The sequence below is a fragment of the Schistocerca cancellata genome, chromosome 3 (genome assembly GCF_023864275.1).
Source record: "Schistocerca cancellata isolate TAMUIC-IGC-003103 chromosome 3, iqSchCanc2.1, whole genome shotgun sequence".
Taxonomy (NCBI): domain Eukaryota; kingdom Metazoa; phylum Arthropoda; class Insecta; order Orthoptera; family Acrididae; genus Schistocerca; species Schistocerca cancellata.
Genome location: NC_064628.1, coordinates 527476096 through 527495697, shown reverse-complemented (window position 1 = coordinate 527495697; position 19602 = coordinate 527476096). Strand labels below are relative to the sequence as shown.

At 41.5% G+C, this 19602-nt stretch overlaps 1 protein-coding gene across 2 annotated transcripts in view; it reads right to left on the bottom strand.

Moving 5' to 3' along the window:
• The window catches only part of LOC126175359 (coiled-coil domain-containing protein 22 homolog), a 212214-nt gene that overhangs the window by 95700 nt on the left and 96912 nt on the right, over positions 1-19602 (bottom strand). The window lies entirely within an intron of this gene.

Here is a 19602-nt window from a genome sequence, read left to right as displayed (position 1 = left end):
AGAACTGTGCAGACAGCAGAAGCCGTGGAAAATGTTCGCGCTGCATTATTGCGTAGCCCATAAAGATCTGCTCATCGTCAAACTGTGCATATGTCCGATCCCTCATTCAAGAAAATATTGCAAGAGGATCTCCATTTTCACCCATATAAGCTGCAGATTGTTCAGGAAATTAGGCCTCACGATTGGGTTTCACACGAAACATTCTGCTTAACCATGCATGATTTCCTCCGCCAAAATCCACAAATGTTGCACACCATCCTGATGTCAGATGAAGCTCATTTCGAGTTATGTGGTTCAGTGAATAAACAGAATATGCGTTATTGGAGTTATGTAAAGCCACATGAACTGCACATCAAGCCCTTGCACAGTTCTCATGTCACAGTGTGGTGTGGAGTTGCTTCCTTTGGTATTATTGGTCCTTACTTCTTTGACGATGACATTGGTGTGGCTGTAACTGTCACCAATGAACGCTACCTAAAGATGCTACAAGACTTCATTCTTCCCCAATTAGGTATGGTTGATGTGGATGTGGAACAATTGTGGTTTCAACAAGACGGAGTGACCTCGCATTCAGCCAGAATTTACATGGATTTCTTGCAACAGACACTTGCCTGTAGAGTAATTTCACGTTTTGGTGACATTTCCTGGCTGCCTTGCTCACCTGACCTTTCACGTGCAGGCTTTTTCCTTTGGGGCTACCTGAAGCAAGAAGTTTTCCGAACACGTTGTGCCACCATTACTGAGTTGAAGGATCGCATCAGAACTGCCGTCGGCAATGTCCCAGGGAATATGTTACGATGAGTTATGGAAAGCTTCCAACGCCGCCTAGATTAATGTGTTGTGTAGAGGGGGAATCATTTGACAGGAGTCATATTCAAAAAGTAATCCATGCAATGGACAATGACTTACACATTTATAAATGGCATACCTTTAACTATTACTTGACATAAGAGGTAATAAATAAATTACAGTTGCTGCCTGATGGCGTGTTTTTAATATCCTACTATGAATGCTGACCCACCCTGTACTAAAGAGTTCTCTAATAAGGTAGTCACATCATTTTGTAACAAGCTGACATAGACATGAGCTCTCTTACTGCCTTCAATTTTCTGCAGATGACAAAGAAGCCGCATGGTACAAATAGTGGCACAGCGTAACAGGTCCATGGCATCCAGAAAACAAAAGGCAACCATAAATCTTTAATGAAGTATATTTGCTCATTGCCATCAGGGTGACAGATTGTTCGTGGAGTCATTGGTTCAGTTACAACCCATAAACAGAGCCCTAACATTTCACTTTGGCACCCAAACGGAGCGACGGGGATAAAAGGCACTGAAGCAAGAGAGCTTTTGTTATGATAAAAGCGTTTTCTTGAAATAAAGGAAGATTATGTATGATGATGCCTACAGCAACCCAAAGTAAAGAACAAAGATGACACAGATGAGCACATGCCGTAGGGTCCCCCAATTTAATTACTGTATTTTTCTGTGATCTGGTAAAAAAAAACGAGTAAGTGTGAATCATCACAACAAAGGAAGTATACGGTATTAGCCAACCAGAGCAACCAGGTCAACAAGAAATATGTATGTGTTCACATAAACATTGACATATCAGTCAAGAAACATTATGTCGGTGAAACGAAGTTTCAGCATGCTGATTATGAGGCTGCAGGCACAGCAGCAATCACCGAGGAAGATTTTGCAGCAGCCAACCAGCGCAACACCTCTGCGGATTCGCTTCACAGGACAGCACTCAGTTAGCTAACTTGCAATAGAAGCACAGTGGCTGATCATGACACTGCTTTGCCCAGGTGCAATGCATTAGCAGTGCAGTACAGATACCAGTGTGCCCCATTAAATCAGCTGTAAAAAGCCCCAAGCTGAGACTTTTTTTTAGTGATTTGGTGGGTGGAATTGTAGATATATACGTTTGTAGTGTTGTGCAGTGGGGTTAAAACTGTGTAATGACATTTTAAAGTAATTTATCAGGCATACTACTGTTCTCACTGTATGTCTGACAATACTCACAAAATGTAAAGAAAACTTGTGGCCTTATTTGCTAAATTAGAACTACCAAAAGTCAAATGGAGGGATTAAAGAATAGTAGCAAAAATCAAATGGTAGAATTAAATGAAGTATTACTACACTTCAAAGACAAAGAAAGGATTTAAAAATTAATATCATAAACCATGGCCAAGCATTAGAGGAAGTATCCATGAAAGTAGACACAATTTCTAAAATAGGAAAAAACCTTGGTAAAATTACCTAAAAAGCTACATATTGAACTAGTTAAGTCTTCCTCTTGTAAACTTTAAAGGATAAATAACCAAATTTCAGGTACACGACAATGTGAAAAGGCATTACAACATAGCACAGAATTTTTTGTAATAACTATTAACCCGAATACCTTAAGTAGTTTGAAGAAATGGAAACAAGCATTAGTTGAGCAGAAAGTACAAGCTACAGCTGAATTTTTCCATCACTACACCTGATTCTTTAAATGATACTGTAGAAAACTAAGAAGAGTTAACAAATACTACTGAAGTCAATACAGTAGAGTTGTCAAATAACATGACAGATTTAAAACAAAATATAATTACATAAACACAAAATTGGATAAACTTTCTAGTGTAGATCTTAGATTTACCTATGACGCATGCCAAACTTAATTAATGTTGTAACCCAGAAAAAACAAAGTCAATGTGGAGTTTAAAAGAGGTACATGAGATGTTATAATCAAATCTTCAGATATGCGTGGTATATAGGGGCATTAGAAGAAAATAGAAATTTCGATGAAATATTTAGTGCCACAATACCGTGACCAGTTTGGAAAAACACCTATCAGAACGAGATTAACCAAAGGTACAAGAGAATTGTTTGTTTTGTTTTAGGGCACAAAAACAACTGGGGTCATCTGTGCCCAAGTCAAAATTAAAGAACAAGAAGACAGAGAGGAGATAAAAAATGACTATACATCAATCCCAACTGACGTAAGAGAAGACAGGTAAAAACGGGGTCTTGGAGAAAGGGCTACGAAAGACACTGTACAGAAACGGAAGTCCGAAACTAAAAATTAAATGGCCTTCACCATATTGCTTTTACAGATAAAAACTAAAACTCAGTCGACAGCCCACGCGTCATTTGCTAAAATGGCCGATAACTCAGACGGCAAACTCATGTGAGAAGGTAAACGATTAAAAAATAGGCATTCCATCAGGAAGTGGTGGACAGTTAAAACTTGGGTACAATGTGTACAAAGTGGTGGGGGAGCACAACTTATCAAACGACGATGGCAAAAAGGCAGTGCCCAATATGCAACCTAGTTAAAATGACCTCCACCTGGCAAGAAGGCCAAGAGGAGGTGGTCAAGATCTTATTGCCTTGAAGGGAGGACCAATGACAATGCCAAAGGGACACCACCTCCTGACAGATGGCAACACAGAAATCACTGGAGGGAATATAGGAACCAGTGGGCTGAGGTATGAGGACTGCAGCACCGGCAGCAGAGTCAGCAGCCACGTTTCCTGACGGACCAACGTGACCAGGAACCCACATAAACATCACAGTGGCTCCACCAAGAGTGAGTAAGTGACAGTTTTCCTGAACCCACTGCGCTACAGGATGGGCGGTGTATTGTACACATAGACTTCAAAGGGCACTGAGTGAGTTTGAGCAAATGACACAATTGAAAAGTCTGTGTCGCCAGATGTACTCCGTGGCCTGATACAGGGTGAAGAGCTTGGCTGTAAATACTGAGCAGTGTGCCAAAAGCCAATATCGAAACATGTGGGCACCAACGATGAAGGCACACCTGGCACCAAGGTCACTCCGAGACATCAGTGCACACAAATGTACTATTGTGAAGTTCCATGCAAAGGTCGTGAAACTGTGGGCAATAGAGTGAGGCTGGAGTAGTATCCTTAAGAAGCGAATGAAGGCCAAGGTTAACATGGGCTGCTTCACAAAGCCAAGGTGGTGAAAGGTTCACACCCACCGGGAACGTTGTAGGAACTGTGAAGTTAAGCTGCCGGAGCAAGTGCCAAAAGCGGACTCCAGGAGGTAACAGAGAAGAGGAACACTACCCGTACTGGTGATCAAAGGAATTATCGAAGGAGGCGGCAGGATGGGTGGCCACACATGGTAGACAAATGGCATGCATACCTGCTGAGCAGAAAGTCACGGCAGTAGGGCAATGGTAGTTCTGCAGCTTCAGCATACAAACTTTCAATCAGGTTAGTGTAAAAGGCACCAGTGGCCATACAGATACCACGATGGTGGATAGTGTTAAGACAGTGTAAGAGAGATGGACGTGCAGACACATAAACAAAGCACCTACAGTTTAATTTCAAACAGACACAGGATGGCAAAATCGTCAACAAAAAGGGAGCCAGAGATGCCTGGCGGGAGACAGGTCATTATAGGGTTAATGGCGATAGCAAAGAGGACGACGCTCAAGACGGAACCCTGAGGCACACGGGTTTCCTTGACAAAGGAGTCCAACAAGATGGAACCCACAAGCACCTTGAAAACTTGGTCTTTTAAAACTTCCTGAAAGAAAAAGGGCAGGCAGCCGTGGAAGCCCCATGTGTAAAGAGGAGGACGATATCAGTTCTCCAGCATGTTCTCCAAATGAAAAAACACTGCAACAGTCCGGGATTTCCACAGAAAACCATTCATGACATGGGTGGACAAAGTAACGAGATGGTCAACTGCAGAACGGTGAGCTCAAAATCCACACTGTGCAGTCATTAGTAAATGACTCAAGCCATCATACCAGCTGAACATGAATCATACGTTCCATCACCTTGCAAACACAGCTGGTAAGAGAGATGGGATGGTAGCTGGAAGGAAGGTTTTTGGCCTTACAGGGCTTAGGTATGTGTATAACAGTGGCTTTATGCCAACATCCGGGAAATGTGCCCTCTGCCAAGATGCAGTTGTATGTATTAAGCAGAAAATGTTTGCCCGCAAGAGAAAGGAGCTGCAATATCTGAATGTGGACAGCATCTAGCACTGGAGCAGAGGATCAGGATGAACATAGTATGATCTAGCTTCCTAACTGTAAAGATGGAATTGTAGCACTCGTGATTCTAAGAAGAGAAGGGTATTGCCCGAACCTCCTCCACTCGTTTCTGATGGAGAAAGGCAGGTTGATAATGGGAAGAGCTCAAAATTTCCGCAAAATGGTGGCCCAAGGTGTTGGAAATAACAACAATGACACTGTGTGCTACTGTCAGTAAGGAAATTGGTGAATGGGTCTTGGCCCCAGATGGCCGTTGGAGGTTGGCCCACATGACAGAAGAAGGGGTGGAACTGTTAAAAGAACTAGTGAATGAAATCCAGCTAGCTTTTTTGCTATCCTGACGAATGCAACAACACTTTGCATGCATCTGTTCATAATGAATGCAGTTTGTCATCGTAGGATGATGGTTAAAAACGCGGAGAGCACATCTCCGCAGGCGAATTGCGTTGTGCCATGCCTCAGTCCACCGAGGGATTGGGACACAGCGTGGTAAAGAGGAAGTGGAAGGAATGGAGCATTCTGCAGAGGTAAGGATAACATTTGTGAGATCTTTCACCTGGTCATCACAACTGGGGAAATCTTGTTCATCGAACGTCACCAGGGAGGAGTAAAGCCGCCAGTCAGCCTTAGTAAGCTGTAATTTGGATGCGCACACAGGTGGGGTAGGAATCAGAAAATGGATATCACATGGGAAAAGGTCACTCGAGTAGGTGTCAGAAAGAACAGACCACTCAAGACGATGGGAGAGCTGGGCAGTGCAGGATAGGTCCATATGGGAATAGGTGTGCGAGGAGTCAGAAAGGAAAGTGGGTGCTCCAGTGTTAAGGCAGAAGAGGTTGAGTTGATTAAAATGATCAGCCAAGAGGACACCTCTTGAACACCTTCTGGGAGAACCCCAAAGGGGATGATGTGCATTAAAGTCACCGAGTAGCAGAAATGGGGGAGGTAGCTGCCCAATAAGCTGAAGGAAGTCTGCCCTGGTGACATCGAAGGATGGAGGTACATAAATGGTACAGAGGAAGAAAGTCACGTGGGGAAGGAAAAGGCGAACGGCAACAGCTTGAAGACAGGTAGTCAGGGAGATGGGTTGACTAAGGTCATCCCGTATCAGCAGCAAGAAGCCCCCATGAGATGGGATGCTGACCTCAGGGGGTAGGTCAAAACGAACCGGGATGCTGCGGTGCTAAAAGCAGCCATAAATCCTCTTTGTGGGGCCAAAGGCCGCGAACATTCCATTGGAGGAGTTTTGAGAAAGAAGAAATGAAGGGGTGTCATCTTAGCTGCTGCCGAGTGACAGCCGAAGACTGGCTGCTACAGGGCACAGAAGCAGGAGGCCTCCTGCTCCACGAAATCTACAGAAGCACTGGCACGCTTGTGCTGTTGGTCTGTGAAGTCCAACGCAGAAAAATGGTTGGTGGTGTGCACTGGCATCATGGAGGCTCGCCGGGCTAAGGTATCATGTGGCAACACCAGCGAAATGGATCTTCGAGACAGCAAAGGAGAAGACTGTTTGCCTTTGTTGGACTTCTTCAAGCCTTTCCGGTTAGCAGAGGAAGACTCAGGTGTTGTTTGACTGGAGTGATGTAGAAAGTTTTCACAGGAGTACTACTCTGTGTTTTCCGGCCTACCAGTTGTGTAGCTGGTGGCTTTGCCCTTTGAGGCGAGAGTTTGATGGCTTGGCTTTGCCCCTTGAGGCGAGAGTTTGATGGCTTGTTGCACAAATGGACAGGGGGATAACAAGGCTATACTGACACTGGGTGATTTCATAACCTCAGAGCTGAATTTGACGCTGCATGTCTGCTTGGCCATGTCCTTCCTGGAGCAAGAGGTAACAAGAACAGAAGTATAAGTGTCCTGGAGCAAGAGGTAACAAGAACAGAAGTATAAGTGTCAGACAGGAGAATGCAGGGTTTGCGACTAGCCAATAACTTGCAAGCAACTGGGTGAGGCACTTTTTCCTTTATGCAGATCTCCTGGACAGCCTGCTCATTGAGATAGGTGGGAAAACCCCGACAGGAGGTGGCATGACTGCCGTTGCAGTTGATAAAGCGTGGAGAAGGAGGCAGACAATCATCCTCATGCACATCCCTAGTGCAGGTTACACATTTGGCTGGGTGTCGATAAGATGTTTTAGTGTGGCTGAAATGATGACACTGATAGCAGTGCTTTGGGTTCGGAATGTACGGTCGGACTGTGATAATTTCATAGCCTGCTTTGATCTTGGATGGAAGCACAACTCTATCAAAGGTAAGAAAAAGAGTGCGGGTGGGTACTAAGGAGGAATCTACCTTGTTCATCCCCTGATGGACGGCAGTGACACCCTGATCAGAAAGGTAAGATTGGATTTTAGCCTTGGTCAGACCATGGAGCAGCCTAGTGTAAAATGCAAAGTTCTATGGTCCTCGACACGAACAGGGTAGCCGTGGAGAAGCGAGGCAGCAGACAGTAGTTGTGCTTGAGAATTAGAAGTAGTCTCCAAGAGCAAAGTGCAATTCCGTAAACGAGAGCAGGATTTCACAGAACCGGCAATGGCATCAACATGTTTCTGAGTAATAAATGGATTTACTGTTGCAAAGGACTGACCATCTTCAGTACGTGAGATCACGAGGAACCGTTGTGCAGCTGGAAGGGTCCCTGAATTGTTAGCTTCATTCCATTAATGTTTCATAGACGTTGATTGTGAAGATGATTGGCTCACTGCGAGAAAATCCCCCCACGATTGCTAGTGTCTCCAATGGCGTGCTCCTTCCAACTGGTGGCCCCCTTCACACCTTAGGTGATTGTTCACCTCAGGTCACAACTCCTGACAGACATAGGGACTAATCGGCAATTTGTGAAGGTAGAAGCTCAGACAATCACCCCTCCCTGGGCCTGGCCTGTACCAGGGGTTATGACCCGGGGCTGGGAATTACGCATTACCTACAATCACCCCTCCCTCGGCCTGGCCTGCACTAGGGGTATGACCCACGGCTGGGAATTATGCATTACCTAGTCACCTGTTACGGGCGTGGACCGGCCTTCAGGAGCACACAGGGAGGATGAAGAAAAAGAGGAACCTCAAATGCCGAAGTGGAGGAACAAGAGGAGAAGGGAAACAAAGAATGGAAAATGGAACGAAAAACAGTGGTGATACTGTTTTTATGACAATGACAGACAATGTGGAACATTCCCAATAACTCCCCAGACATGTTCCCCGAGGGCGGGGAAAAATAATATTAATGAGGATGGACATGCAGCACGGAAGGGAGAAGATGTTGCAAAGGCTGGGGCCCCAAGATAACCATGCAAAAACCTGCCAAAGAGTGGCAAGATTCCGGGGAGGGGGGAGGGTGGGGGGGGGGGGCCTACAACAGAATATTGAGTTTACTAGCACAATCACCAATTCTTTGGACGATACTGTAGTACACCAGAAGGAATTTATAAATTTCAAACCAGATGACCCTATCCATCCCGTGACATTTCTGAATCACTTTAAGGAAATGTTTCGCGGGAGAGCTTCTGTAAAGTTTGGAAGGTAGGAGACGAGGTACTGACAGAAGTAAAGCTGTGAGTACCGGGCGTGAGTCGTGCTTCGGTAGTTCAGTTGGTAGAGCACTTGCCCGCGAAAGGCAAAGGTCCCGAGTTCGAGTCTCGGTCGGGCACACAGTTTTAATCTGCCAGGAAGTTTCATATCAGCGCACACTCCGCTGCAGAGTGAAAATCTCATTCTGGTAAGGAAATGTTACCCAAAGGTCGAGCAGAACGATGACTAAAATTAATTTTAATCTTCAGCACTTACAACAGGAATAGGTGGACTGGAATTCCAAATACCATTTGTGTATCTTAGTGAACTGATTCACAAGATTAAAAAAAAATAAATAAAAAACTTACAATTCAGCATGTAGCTTTCTTACAAATTAATATGTGATGTGAATGTAAGATAACTTGTTTCACACCATTACAATTTATCATGCAAAATGATAAAATGAACATAAAACTAACTATGACGAGAGGAAACCTATCTTTGAAAAATATTTCAGATATAAAGAATATGATACTGATGATCTGAACTTTTAAAATAGAGTATCTGATGATCGTGTGAGTGGCATTATTGTGTGTTTGTGTTTTAAGACTGAGGATGATAATTGCATGTACTTTACGGATTACTCGACAGAAAAATTAATTATGATTACATGCTAAGTAAGCTGTCTTCTTGTTTATCACTGATTGAAGGAGGAAAGTTTATCATCAGTGAATTATGTGCTGCATCAGGTGTTCTCTGTTATGTATATGCACGGTGCGTTCTGAGGAGAATTGTGGGAAAGGTCAATGAGAAATATTTTGGATGTATTCTCTCTCCTGATCTGGGAGGAGGCTAGAATAGTTAATTTAGAGGGCATCAAAATATCATTACAGATGAGGTGTGCCTCACATTACCAGTCACAGACCTGGAAAAAGGACTTATTTATTTCAGTTATATGATTATATTTACTTTATTACTTTTCTGAGATGAAGTTTGGCGCAATTTTCTTCTTCGTTTATTGGTCTGTAAACGAAAAGAATTTCTTAGAGAAAGTTTACATATTTATGTATCATAATTAATGTTATAAGGTGTTCAGTTGCTTTCGTCTGCTGAAGAGAAAGTCCAATGTTAAATATAATTGCTGGTTCAACAACAGACCATAACCTTAATGTTCAAAATATTTCACAGACACTTAGGTGTTAATACATGAAAAATATGATAGATACTGTACTGAAATTGAGTATTAGAATTAGAAGAGGAAGATCATGTGTAGGTAACAACTTTACCCTAAGACAGATCATCAAGGAAAGATTGAAAAGGAACCTAAGCAGTCATTTGGTTTTCATAAACCTTGAGAAAACATATGACACAATGTCACTAAAGGTATTGTTCAAGATGCTGTGGTCAGGGGCACTGCCAAAACTTGATGTAAGAAGCATCATAAACCTCTACAAGTCAGCAGAATGTCTCATTAAAGTAGAGAAATATATTTCTAGAGTGGCCTTCAGAATAACTAAAGGACTGAAGCAAGGATGTTGCCTGTTTCACACCCTCTTTAAGATGTATGTGCATGGAAGGCACTGAATCCATGGTGTAGAAAGTTCTTGGGCATGGGGATTTTAGTACGTAACCAGTGTTTGTATACACTTTTCTGTGCTGACGATCTGGTCACTGCAGCAAATGATGAAGAAGATATATCTTACATGCTCAGGAAGTTGTTGGAAGAGTATAAAATGTGGGCTTTCAAAATTATTTTTATTTTTGTTGTGAAGAAGAGGGAAATAACCTGGACAATGACAAACATCTCATTAAAGTGTGTAAAGAGTTTAAGTACCTGGGTAATATCCTATCATGTGAGGGAAGATAATAGGTATTAAGAAAGAATGTTAGTGAACTGCTTATAGATGTTGACTGTGAAATTATTGGTATATCGGAACACAACTTAAATAATTTGACAATACACAGGATTTCTTTACCAGGATACAGATTAGATGGCTGTTTTTCAAGGAGTTCCTTGCTGGATGGGAGTGTGGCCATGAACGTAAAAAAACAGAATTCCATTTGAGTCCAAAGACGTATCTCTGCACTGCACTGAACAGATATTTGATTGTTGTGCAGAGGCAGTTGAATTTAGTGAAACTAAACTTCTAATTTTTGTTGTTTATAGGTCCCCTAACTCTTTACTTCGGAGCATTTCTACTCAAGTTAGAGAGGGTTCTTGATTCCCTTTGGAGGGTTCTTGATTCCCTTTATAGGAAGTACCAGAAATTAATTATATGTGGTGACTTCAATATTAATTTTGTATATGATTGTGCAAGAAAAAGGATGTTGGTGGATCTTCTAAATACATATGATGTGATGCAGGCTGTGTTTTTTCCAAACGGGGTGCATGGGAATAGTAGAACAGACATAGACAATATTTTTATCCATTCTCCATTACTAGATGGGCATTCTGTTAGAGGAAAAGGGTGAATGGCCTTCAGACCATGATGCACAACTTTTAACACTAAAAGGCTTTTGTACTGAAACAAATGTCACATATAATTGCAAACTATGTAGGAAAGTTAATCCAACAGCAATAGAGAGTTTTTTAAAACTCATCAAGGAACAGGAGTGGCAGGATGTTTGTAGTGCCAATAACATAGATGACAAATACAATGTTTTCCTTAATCCATTTCTCATGCTCTTTCAGAGTTGCTTTCCACTGGAAAGTTCTGAACGAGGTACTACCAGTAAAAGGCAGCCTGGGTGGTTGACTAGTGGGATAAGCATATCATGTAGAACAAAGCGGTAATTATATCAAAAAGTTAGAAGTAGTCACAATCAAGCAACAGTAGCTCATTACAAACAGTACTGTACGGTGCTTAAAAATGTTATTAGGAAGGCAAAGAGTATGTGTACTTAAATAGAATAACTAACTCACAGGCTAAAATTAAAACCATATGGTCAGTTGTGAAAAAAGTGTCTGGTCAGCAGCACAAGGCCGACGATATAAAGTCAGTTCGTTGTTATTGTTGTTGTCAGGGTCTTCACTCCTGAGACTGGTTTGATGCAGCTTTCCATGTTACTCTATCCAGTGCAAGCTTCTTCATCTCCCAGTACCTATTGCAACCTACATCCTTCTGAATCTGCTTAGTGTATTCATCTCTTGGTCTCCCTCTACGATTTTTACCCTCCACGCTGCCCTCCAATACTAAACTGGTGATCCCTTGATGCCTCAGAACACGTCCTACCAACCAATCCCTTCTTCTAGTCAAGTTGTGCCACAAACTTCTCTTCTCCCCAATCCTATTCAACACTTCCTCATTAGTTATGTGATCTACCCATCTAATCTTCAGCTTTCTTCTGTAGCATCACATTTCGATAGCTTCTATTCTCTTCTTGTCTAAACTATTTATCGTCCATGTTTCACTTCCATACATGGTTACACTCCATACAAATACTTTCAGAAATGACTTCCTGACACTTAAACCTATACTCGATGTTAACAAATTTCTCTTCTTCAGAAATGCTTTCCTTGCCATTGCCAGTCTACATTTTATATCCTCTCTACTTCGACCATCATCATCATCAGCTATTTTGCTCCCCAAATAGCAGAACTCCTTTACTACTTTAAGTGTCTCATTTCCTAATCTAATTCCCTCAGCATCACCCGACTTAATTCGACTACATTCCAATATCCTCGTTTCGCTTTTGTTGATGTTCATCTTATACTCTCCTTACAAGACACTGTCCATTCCGTTCAACTGCTCTTCCAAGTCCTTTGCTGTCTTTGACAGAATTACAATGTCATCGGTGAACCTCAAATTTTTTCTTTCTTCTCCATGGATTTTAATACCTACTCCAAACTTTTCTTTTGTTTCCTTTATTGCTTGCTCAATACACAGATTGAATAACATTGGGGATATGCTACAACCCTGTCTCATTCCCTTCCCAACCACTGCTTCCCTTTCATATCCCTCGACTCGTATGACTGCCATCTGCTTTCGGTACAAATTATAAATAGCCTTTCGCTCCCTGTATTTTACCCCTGCCACCTTCAGAATTTGAAAGAGAGTATTCCAATCAACATTGTCAAAAGCTTTCTCTAAGTCCACAAATGCTAGAAACGTAGGTTTGCCTTTCCTTAATCTTTCTTCTAAGATAAGTCGTAGGGTCAGTATTGCCTCACGTGTTCCAACATTTCTGCGGAATCCAAACTCATCTTCCCCGAGGTCGGCTTCTATCAGTGTTTCCATTCGTCTATAAAGAATTCGCGTAAGTATTTTGCAGCTGTGACTTATTAAACTGATAGTTCGGTAATTTTCACATCTGTCAACACCTGATTTCTTTGGGATTGGAATTATTATATTCTTCCTGAAGTCTGAGGGTATTTCACCTGTCTCATACATCTTGCTCACGAGATGGTAGAGTTTTGTCAGAACTGGCTCTCCCAAGGCTGTCAGTAGTTCTAATGGAATGTTGTCTACTCTCGGGGGCCTTGTTTTGACTCAGGTCTTTCAGTTCATAGTAAAAATATTTCTGTTACTGATAAATCAGATACATCTACTGTATTTAACAATCATTTTCTGAGCATTTCTGTTGAATTAAATAAAAATTTACTTTCTACAGGGAATCATAACTCTCTTGGCAAATGCCTTTCCAAGTTTGATGTCTGAAGTACTCCTCTATGATACAGACAAGGGGGAGATTGAGTCAATAATTAAGTTACTGAAGACTAAGGACTCTCATGAATATGATGGAGTGCCTAGCAGAACATTAAAGTACTGTGTTGCACATGTTAGTCCTGTACTTAGCCTTATTTGTAATTTTTCTTTTAGGAATGGTCAGTTTCCTGAATAATTTAAGTACTTAGCAGAAAAGCCACTTCATAAAAAGGGAGAAATCGATTATGTAGACAATTTTAGACCTATTTCTATGCCATCAGTGTACTAAAGTTATTGAAAAGGATGTGTATGTGGGGATAATTGATCATTTTGTATCACATAAATTGCTATCAATGTTCAGTTCAGCTTTAGAAGTCTTTTAACAACTGAAAATGCTATATTCTCTTTTCTCTATGAGGTACTGAATAAGTTAAACAAAAGATTTTGAACACTAGGCATATTTTTTGATTTAACTAAGACATTTTTGTTTATAACAAGACATTGCTCGAGAAGTTGGACCATTATGGAATACAGGGATTAGCTCACAACTGGTTCACCTCTTACTTTAACAACAGACAGCAAAATATCATTATTTACATGTTGAGAATAGCTGTGATGTGGGGTCTGAGTGGGGTACGGTCACATGGGGGGGTGCCCCAGGGACCAGTGTTGGGGCCACTCCTGTTCCGTATTTATATAAATGATATGTCCTATAGTATTACGGGTAACACTAAAATATTTCTGTTTGCTGATGGCACTAGCTTGTTTAGTAACGGATGTTGTGTGCAACATTGGTTAGGTTTCAAATAGTGCAGTTCATGATCTAAGTTCATGGCTTGTAGAAAATACACTAATGCTAAATCACAGTAAGACTCAGTTTTTACAGTTTCTAACACATAATTCAACAGAACCCAACATTTTAATTTCACAGAGTGCACATATAATTAGTGAAACTGAATAGTTCAAATTTCCAGGTGTTCAGATAGACAGTAAACAGTCACAGAAAGCCCACATTCAGGATCTTGTTCAAAGACTCAATGCTGCCATTTTTACTATTCGAATGTTATCTAAAGGACTCGAGGTGATTGTCTGGCACAAAAATTAGCCTACTTTGCTTATTTTCATTCACTTATGTTGTATGGTATTATATTTTGGGGTAACTCTTCTGATTCAAAAAGGATATTTTTGGCTCAGAAATAGGAGGTATGGGCAATAAGTGGGGTAAGTTTGCGAACCTCTTGTCGGCCACTAGTATGGGTATTTTGACATTGGCCTTTCAACATATATATATTCATTACTGTTGTTTCTTGTTAACAATATCAGCTTATTCCCAAGAATAAGCAGCTTTCACTCAGTTAGTACTCAGGATCTGACTTCCTTAAGTCTTGTGCAGAAAGGTGTGCAGTATACTACTGCATCCATTTTCAATAAGCTTCCACAAGAACTCAAAAATCTTAGCAGTAATTCACGCGCTTGCAAATCGAAACTGAAGAGTTTCCTCATAGGTCACTCCTTCTATTCTGTTGAGGAGTTCCTTGAAAAATTAAGCCGATTCTTATGTTACACTGTTGACTGCGTGTAATTAAACTTATGGCCTGAATTTTTCTGGGTTCATGAACATTTTATTATTATCTGTTATTACTTTTATGTTGTAATTTCATGTACTGACATGTTCCATGACCTTAGAGATTTGCTCCTGAATTTGGTCCGAGTGCAGCTATCCAAAAATTAAACCCTGCACTCTGGTCCTCAAAACTGAGTTTAAAGTTTAGAATTCATTCATAAAAATCCAACATGGAATCAACAACAACCTACAGGAGTGATTACTGGGAATTACAGAAAGAAATTAAAAAAGACTTAAAGCTTTAGAAATGGACCACTTGAGAAGAGTCTTTGGAATTTCCTGCCTTGACCACATAAGAAATGAGGAAATAAAAGAAAGGACACAGATTCATTATAGTATTATGGATAAAACAGAAGAAAGACAGCTAGAATTGTTTGGGCACATCAGCAGAAGAGCTGAAGACAGATGGCCTGGAAGGAGAGGAGAAAGACAATGGAAAGGTGACTAAGAAACGAAGAGAGAAGAGGAATGGAGAAACACGAGGAAGAATGGCGGGACAGGCATTTGGCAACAGGGATGTGGCATGCGGCAACAGCTGTAGGACCCCCACAACAAGGACGGATATTAAATGAGCATTGCAATCAACTGAAAGTATTTTAGTGATACATAATATAATCTATGCTACGTAATTGCAATACATTTACAAAATCGAGAGACTGGTCAAGAAAACGGATTTTATACAACATTGATATATTAAAGAAATTTAAACCTTCAGGAGAATATGCCAACTTTGCAGATTAGGTAGATTGATAACCACCAGGTTCCAAATTAATTGCTTCATTGCTTCATATTTAGTCGTACATGGAGCAATTTCTTCCTGTCCAACTATCCCACTGTCTATAATTTACATATCTCTTTCTGTACTATCTTGCAGAATGAAAGTAACGGGGAAGGCATGTTATTCATGCATAAAGAATATCCACTTTTCAATAACAATTATGAACTTTGAGTTAAACAACTGTGCCTTTGTATATTTTGTTTATGGTATTTTCTACCTTTCTTTCCCTATTATGAAAAATGGTTGGATTTCATACATCCTTTATAGGGAAGGTTAGATAATCTGACATGTTAAGTATGCACTGTCAGCAAGGAAGTACAGAAATACAGGTGACAAAGATCTAATACTTTAAAGCACCAAGTATATACAGACAGTTCACACAGACAATTTTTTATGACACATAGTAAACAAGGAAATCATTTATATTATGGTGAAATATGAATGTTAGTGACATCAATTGTACGGGGGTAAAGGGTGGGACAAGTGCTAACGTTAGCCTTAAAATACACTCCTGGAAATTGAAATAAGAACACCGTGAATTCATTGTCCCAGGAAGCGAAAAACTTTATTGACACATTCCTGGGGTCAGATACATCACATGATCACACTGACAGAACCACAGGCACATAGACACAGGCAACAGAGCATGCACAATGTCGGCACTAGTACAGTGTATATCCACCTTTCGCAGCAATGCAGGCTGCTATTCTCCCATGGAGACGATCGTAGAGATGCTGGATGTAGTTCTGTGGAACGGCTTGCCATGCCATTTCCACCTGGCGCCTCAGTTGGACCAGCGTTCGTGCTGGACGTGCAGATCGCGTGAGACGACGCTTCATCCAGTCCCAAACATGCTCAATGGGGGACAGATCCGGAGATCTTGCTGGCCAGGGTAGTTGACTTACACCTTCTAGAGCACGTTGGGTGGCACGGGATACATGCGGACGTGCATTGTCCTGTTGGAACAGCAAGTTCCCTTGCCGGTCTAGGAATGGTAGAAGGATGGGGTTGATGATGGTTTGGATGTACCGTGCACTATTCAGTGTCCCCTCGACGATCACCAGTGGTGTACGGCCAGTGTAGGAGATCGCTCCCCACACCATGATGCCGGGTGTTGGCCCTGTGTGCCTCGGTCGTATGCAGTCCTGATTGTGGCACTCACCTGCACGGCGCCAAACACGCATACGACCATCATTGGCACCAAGGCAGAAGCGACTCTCATCGCTGAAGACGACACGTCTCCATTCGTCCCTCCATTCACGCCTGTCGCGACACCACTGGAGGCGGGCTGCACGATGTTGGGGCGTGAGCGGAAGACAGCCTAATGGTGTGCGGGACCGTAGCCCAGCTTCATGGAGACGGTTGCGAATGTTCCTCGCCGATACCCCAGGAGCAACACTGTCCCTAATTTGCTGGGAAGTGGCGGTGCGGTCCCCTACGGCACTGCGTAGGATCCTACGGTCTTGGCGTGCATCCGTGCGTCACTGTGGTCCGGTCCCAGGTCGACGGGCACGTGCACCTTCCGCCGACCACTGGCGACAACATCGATGTACTGTGGAGACCTCACGCCCCACGTGTTGAGCAATTCGGCAGTAGGCAGTACGTCCACCCGGCCTCCCGCATGCCCACTATACGCCCTCACTCAAAGTCCGTCAACTGCACATACAGTTCACGTCCACGCTGTCGCGGCATGCTACCAGTGTTAAAGACTGCGATGGAGCTCCGTATGCCAAGGCAAACTGGCTGACACTGACGGCGGCGGTGCACCAATGCTGCGCAGCTAGCGCCATTCGACGGCCAACACCGCGGTTCCTGGTGTGTCCGCTGTGCCGTGCGTGTGATCATCTCGCAGTGTCCGGAGCAAGTATGGTGGGTCTGACACACTGGTGTCAATGTGTTCTTTTTTCCATTTCCAGGAGTGTAGAAGGTTATGTACTAACAAACACGTGAAAATGAAATAGTACAGAACACTAACTGCTTTGCCGAGGTCATGATAAATGGTATTCACATTATGTAGGATAGGAGAGAGCCAACAACATGTTAACTTTAATGCTCTGTCATTATAATCTACTAGTGGTATGAAGGGATGTGTGACTATAATAAAAACACAAATAATTATGAATATGTCTTTCAATGTAAAACGGAAAACTGAAGAGCTATGAAGTAAAGGTTTCACATATATTGTAATAATAAAGAAAAGATAAAACAGAGATTAACAGCAAATGTAAAAGTATTCTCAGCAGAAAGTGAGAAGCTACTGTATTACAAATATATGGGGTTTCAATGTAAAAGAGCATGAAAATGACTAAGTTCCACTCTTTCTTGTAGCTAGCATTTGCTCATCTAGGCTCCATCAAAGTGTAACATGACCGTTTCAATGATCAAAAAATATAAATATAATACTCTAATGACAATAAATAAACCAGTGGTGAATAACCTTTGACAATGTGGATAAAAATGTTATGAAGGAGTCGGGAAATGTCCATTTGAAATAGCCTGGTAAAGTCACTGGAATATGGAGAAACTTTGTCATTGAAAATGATAGAAATGAGGTTCATAAAATGTGTATACAGTGTCAAATTTTTAAGATAGGGTGGACTCAACGTTATGTAGGTATGACAGAGCAAAAGGATAGTTGAAACCAGAGAAGGTATGTGTAATCTTTCGTTTGTTGAATCCACAGAAGGAACAACCAGTAACATATTAGCAACATACTGGAGAGTAAAGGGTACGCAGACCTGAAAGAGGAATGGTCTATGTGCAGGGCATGTGACTCCATAGAAGGAATGACCTGTACTGTTTCTTTTATGTACAGGGATAAAGAAAGGGACATTTGCATCACAAAGACAATAATATATGTACACATAATCTGCCCGTAGGATAAGGTGTGAGTGCCGTTCTTACAAAGGTAGGAACCTGGGAGCAGTCAAAAGCAAATGGACTTACCTCAGCAATGAATATTTCTTTAAATTTTCACTTGCTTACATGACTTACAGTAAATCCAAGATATCACATCATGGAAAGTAGTGTAGGTGAAGTACCAGCATGTAACTCTGTGTGGTAAATAAAGACTTAAACACTGTCTATCTCAATAAATTTGAAAACTTGGTCTTGTAATTTGCAGTGATTTGGGAACAGCATGCAGTTGATTATCTTTGTACAAGAGTAATGAAATAAATGCTGAGCCAGGCCAAATAGAATGAATCTTTTATGGATCTTCTTCATTTACGAAAATCTAACAATGTAATTACAAAGTAGTTGGATGGCTCTGGCAGTTTATGAAAATGAGACAGGATAGAGAAACGAACTTAGTAAAAAGTCTATCCTTTAACTGAAGAAACATAGTGCTAAAGACATAATTAGAAGGTAAATGGGACTGTTGTTAAACCTAGTAATCACAAATTAAAATGATTGACTTTAGATGTAAGATCATAATATACTCTGCTGTGTGTAAAAATAACACTGAATTCAGTCTTACAAGACACTAATTTTAGCAACAAAAATAATTTATCAAAAGTTGGAGATTATAAAAAGTTTGTAATTATTTAAGTAAGTTATTTTACATGACATCATTCATCTTAGTGCAAGGATCTGTGGTGTAACAAGTTGTTCCATCTCTTACTCGCAATTAGATGAACGATGTTTCTGTAAAACAGTAGTTAGGTAGTTAGCCTGTAGAGAATTTCCACTGTGTGTGTGTGTGTGTGTGTGTGTGTGTGTGTGTGTGTGTGCGCGCGCTATAATTTGGTTTTTGCAGAGATGATGGGGAAAAGCATGAGCAATGAACATCAGCAAGACACAATGCTATTTTTGAGGGTGGCCACCTGCTATGAGGTGGCATTTACACTATAGTGTGACAGTTTAGCCATGTGTTAAAAGGCACAGAACAGGCACCTTTGCCTACAATGACAACATCCACACACAGTTAAAAGAAGCTGATGAGAAATCTCATTCTCTTTGGTTCAGTTCCGAGGTTCACTTCAGATCATGTTCTGAGTAAGAAGAGATTTGTCACCTATTGCTGTAAATG